Source organism: Astatotilapia calliptera, chromosome 23 (genome assembly GCF_964374335.1).
Source record: "Astatotilapia calliptera chromosome 23, fAstCal68.1, whole genome shotgun sequence".
NCBI lineage: Eukaryota > Metazoa > Chordata > Actinopteri > Cichliformes > Cichlidae > Astatotilapia > Astatotilapia calliptera.
Window position 1 is genome coordinate 17237769 of NC_137443.1, and position 5867 is coordinate 17243635.

Genomic DNA, 5867 nt, shown 5'->3' on the forward strand with positions numbered 1-5867 from the left:
CCAAAATATCTGCTTTTTAAAAAATGGATCCTAACTGGACGCGACATCGCTGGCAAGGACGTTAGAAGCTCTGCTACTGACTGCAGGTATGCTAGTTCACCTGACCATCCGGTAGCATCCCTTCTGAGACAAACATTTCTCATTACCATTGGTGAACATGAACACAGCTTAGTCAGATCCAGAAATTCTTTATTGGCCATGCTTAAATCCTGGCCTATCTGTAAAAGGTCTTTTCTTTAGCAGGACAGATTATGTTACAGTTATAAAATGAAAACCATGTCCACTTCACCACTAATTTGTTTCCTTTTTTCCTTTTCCCTTCCCAGCCTCATCTCTGTCAAAATCCTATGTCGTCACGCTGTGCCTTTGCTTCCGTATGCTCCTCCAAGTTGATAGCTTCTAAGCAAATCACTGGTTCTCCCATTGGCATGAAAATGAAAAAGACTGCTGGAAAAAGAGCCTTTTGGCTGCCTGTCTGTAGCCTCTGCAGTCTGGTGAAAATGGGAAACAAAAATATTGTAAAGATTCAATGTAGAAGCTTGTCTAATGCAATTAGGCAGCATATTAATACAAAGTGAACTGAAAGTAGGTCATCAGGTTAGTTAATACTTTTAGAAGCACACAATGTACCTTTTCATGTACTTTGTACCTTCTGAATCACTGTTTGTTTTAATCAAGAGGTTAACTAAAAATCCAGCTGATTTTCTTGGTGTCTCATTTTGTTCTTTCTTCTGTCGACACAGGCAGAACATTTTAATTAGATATAGATAGATTTTAAACATTTTATATACAATATGTATATTTCTTTATATATGTTTAATCATTAATCTATATTTATGAAAATACCATTGTATCCCAGACAAAAAACGACTGAAAAACTGTGTTAAACATTTTGTCATACTGTGAGACGTAGCTGCTGATTTTCAAATGAGATCAAAAAAATACACGTGGCTGCTGCAATCACATTTCAATATGAAATTACACAGCACATGATATCACTGCTACTGTCAAAGTTATTCACGGTCTCCTCCTCCTCGTGTTTCAGTGGAAGGAAGAAACAGGCCTACATTGAAATCTTGTTTGTTTTGCTGCGAGCTGGTATTAGATATCTCACAAGGCTTTGCTCACACGCTCTCATGTGACATAAAAATTAGATTGTAGTTTGACAGTTTTGAGACAAGTTTTAATTGCAGAGCTTCCTGAAAAAAAACAAAACAGCTTTCTCACTATATTAACTGCACTGTCTAAATGAATGACAACAGAAAGCTGCATGCTGCAATTAAAAAAAAAATGTTTGGTCTTTTTTTTTATTTATTTAACTTTTAGCCAGCAGTGTTTCCCTAAATCAACTTTTTAACCTGAACAAAATGATCTCCATGTGGGTCTAAAGGAAATCCATTATTATTTGTATGGATGAGGATCAGTGTTGGGACTAACGCGTTATTAAGTAACGCGTTATAGTAACTACATTATTATTGTGGTAACGAGCACGGTAACTAGTTATTATGCCAAAATCAGGAACATAGGGTCGTTACTCGTTACTTCGTGTGGTGGCTATCGCGGAGCTTCCACACATTCAGTAACATTAGCAAGTGGAGGAGGGAAAGGGGACACAGAAGGAAGAGCGACCCGAGGCGGCCGCCGGTCCAAGTGTGAACTGAACTTCAGGTAAGAAGTTATGACCTGCAGTCTCTCTGGGTCAGATATAAACCAAGTTTTGGTGGAGTTTATTTTCATTATTCTGACTTTTTCCATACTGCGTGCTAGCTAGCATGACGGAGTTTCTATACAGCTGGGTGGGTGCTATGATGTTAATGATGTTGAACTTTATTTTGTTCATATGTTATTAGAGTTGCCAACCGTCCCGTTTGGTATTCAGAGAAAATATTACGCGTTTCGTATTGAGGTGAAAAGGAACAGTTTGTCCCGTAATTCAGCTACAATGAAAAAGGCACAAAGCTGGAGTTATTCTGTCTTTGCTGCACAGCTGCCTCTTCTTCTCCCATTCTACCCCCTCCCTCTCCTGTTTCTACTTCAATCATGAAAACTGATCAATGATCAGCTGATCAGCTCTCGTTTGTTTATCGCCCACTTTGCGCCAGAAAGTGGAAATCAGCCGATGTCACGTTAAACAACAGCAGCACGTTTAAGTTTGATCAGCTGTTGTTAGAATTTATTTAATATTAATTTCTAGTATCAGCTGATGTTTGCTGGAGCCACAGCTGTAAAAGCTGCTGGTCATGATGTCGTTTTGGTTATCTGGTGAGAGGGAAACATGAAGATGAAACCAGGAGATGTCCTTACTGGATCATCAGAGCTGAACAGGTAATGGAGAAACAGGTTTACCTTTTAGGTGACATGAATGAGTTGAAGGGAAGTTATGAACTGTTTCTGAGAGACAAATAACACCAGGATCCTTTTCTAAGTAGCTGACAGCTGGTAACTGTGCAGGGGCGGATCTAGCAAAGTGTTGCCAGGGGGCCAGGTAGGGCATTAACAGGGAGAGGGGAGCACAAGGAAATACTTTTCTTTCTTATTCTCATTTAAAATGTCTAGCTTTTAAAAAATAATTATCTGAATCTTACAACAAATTGATACATATATACCATCAGAACAGTGTACATCACTGTCACAACAGTGTTTGTTTTCATTCAAAGTCTTTATGATTTTTCCTATAATGGTGGGTCGGTCTCTAGTCAAAATGCCTGAGCCAATTTTTTGTCCCAGTCCAGCTCTGTATGCAGCTCATCTGCAGTCTGGTGTTACCTACATCTTCCTATTCAGAAGGCAGAATTTCCGAGTTCTGAGTACAATCGAAAGCACCACGACTGCAGTTTTTGTGTTGGATGTAAAAGGCGCACATGACGCTGTGACGTAGGCTAGAATCATGGCAGCAGTCAATGACGGTCCAGGCGTGGGATTTCTCTCGTGGAAATATGCACATTATCTTTTCCTTTCTATTGGTAGGTGGCACAGTGCACTTGTGGCAAGTAAGCAAGGTAGAAGACTGGCAAAGTTATGGAAGAAACACACAAGTTACTTTCCCTAGTAACTAGTTACTTTGAAAGTAACAAGTAACTTGAAGTAACTGAGTTACTAGTAATGTAACTAAGTTACTAATTTAAAGTAACTTACCCAACACTGATGAGGATACTAGAGTATATTCTGCTGTACACCAAAGCCTTCTGGTTAGTTGTTTTCAAAGCATTAAACACTGCTCTTTATTTTGTCAAGAGCAGTGTTTAATGCATTTACTGCTCTACTTTGAAAGTCTCTTCACAAAAATTAGGTATGAAACAGCCATTAGATCACTTACTGTAAGGTGCTGTGAAAATGTGAGATACATTGTTATCCCACATACATGATCTTGAGTTAGTCTCAGTTTAGGTCCATTTTAATTATATAGCATGAAATCAAAATGAGAGTTGCCTCAAAGCACTTTATATTTTAAGTATTGTAAGGTAAAGCCCCTAAAATAACACAGAAAACCCCAACAATCATGTGGCTGCTTTTAAGCAAATGCTGTGGCGAAAGTAGGAAAGAAAAACTCCCTTTAAACAGGAAGAAACCTCATGACGATTGAAGAAGAAGTGGGGCAGGAGGGGTGGTGATCAGCCTCAACTGATAGATAGTGAGGGGAGAAAGACAGGACAGAGACAAGCTGTGCAAGAGAGCCAAGTCTTCCTTTGACTTCAGGTTCTGTTTGAAATGCTTGACAGGAAATCGGATTGCTTTCACGTCCCATTTCCTGCACCTTCTGACATTAGATTAGGGAGCATATTTACAACTATGCATCTGAAATCCCAAAACAGACCATTTGACATGCACTTTGTTTTGTGCATGGCCAGTGGTGAAGAGGTGAGAAAGTACATTGGGTTCTCTCGATGTGACATTTTTTTGTACTGGAACCCCAATGTGAATATCTTTCTGAATAGACTGAGCCTATCTGAAAATATCTGACACATTTCCTCCTCATTATGACAGCTTTCGCATCAGTTATTTATAGTTTCCAGTCTAGAGACTTGAAGGGCAAAACATAATTCCGACAGACCACATAAGCACCAATTAGCCATGGCCCAAGCCTGGATGTATTTTATCAATGACATAATAGTACTTATTTGTCAGTACTTATTAGTCTCAGCTGGACCAAATAATTCTTCATTACAATTGATCAATCACTCACACTAGGAGCTGGCAACACAAAGACTGGAGAAATTTATCAGCCTGCAGTGCATAAGACTAAATGAGTGAAAATGCATGTGCGTGACTGTGTGTGCATTTGTAAGATAGAGTTGGTGAGTCAGTCTGTGTTTGCATGTATGTGTATGTGTCTCCAGGCTTTTTCTGGGAGAGGCCAGATGTTAGTGGAGACAGAGAGACTCTGGGGACTGGTCTCCCCTGCCAAGTAAACACACATACATACAGTGTTCAGTCTGGCATAGCCTCTCTTCTAAAGGTACCTTACACGCAAATCTATACATTTAATTTAAGATCTCAGACTAAATGCCAGATTCATGAAGGAAACCAAAGCTGAGATTACAATTTATGCCTAAAAGTTGCAAAATGTAATCCTCCAGATTCTAATGTGGAACCCCAAGCCTCTACGGGTCCTCCTTCGGTACATCCATGAATTTTGTCTGTGGTTTTCTTCTATTTCTCCTTACTGGCAACTTAATAGTCAAGATTTCCCCAGTATATTCACATTCGTCTTCTACACATGTTCAAACCATCTCAACATTGTGTGTTGAGATGGTTATTAGAACAATAAGGTTGGGACCTGTTTCAAAGAGGCAGACTAGTAACAATTTTCTTGTACTCTGTTGTTGAGTTGTTTTGCTTACAGAAACTAAAGTTTCAGAAGAGATTTTTTTTTCTTAAGATTTCCCTAAGCCTTAAGATTTTTTTAAGATAACACACTAAAAATGATTTAAAAGGGGAGGACTTATATTCAGTGGCCAGACAGATTGAGCTGAAAAGGATGTGCAGCTGCTTGGGGTGATTAAGTATAGATATGGAAATGTATTCACAAGTGAAGAGAGTGTGCTGAGAAGGTGGAAAGAGTGCTTCAAGAAGCTGATGAATGAAGAAAATTAAAGTATAGAAAATAGAAGGATTCCTTAATTAGGAAGTGCAGAGGATTAGTAAGGGGAACTGAGAACTGCTATGAAGAGGAAAGGTGGTCCAGATGACAAAAGTGTCTTTTTTGACAATATTGTTTAACCCTTTAAGACCTACCATAGAACCAAGTCTTCCAGAGCTTATATTACATTTTTACATGGTGTGGTGCCATTTTTGGGAGCATTTCAAGTTGCTATACATCAATACAACCATTATAGCCCAGATTTTAATAATATGTATTCATTAAGTGCATAGTAATTACATAAATTGCAAAAAGTGCAATAAACTACAAAAAAATTGAAAATTGTTTTTGCTTTTTTAACATATATTTCTAGTTAGAGAAATTTAAGAGGCTTATCCCTCAAAACTGTAAATACAAAAAAGTTGGACAAAATAGTTTCCCACCACAGGAAATGTATTTTGAGTGTCTTCATAGTTTTATTTTTGAAATACACCAATTTTTATACACTGCAGGAAAAACGAAAATAAATATTATACTGCAAATTTGCAAAAAAGCAGCATATGCATCAAAATAAACTATTTCCAGCAGTCCTAAGCATCCTAAGCATCCCACAAACGACACAGAAAGTCATAAAGTCAAAGATAACTTTTAAAAACACCAGTATAGGCCCTGAGGCCCTGATGGTAAAAAAAAAAAACTAAATTTCCGCGAAAATGACGTCACTTCCGGTTTTGGGCAAGTAATGGCGGACATGCAAAAGTCCGCGCTGATGTCTATTCCAACGTAG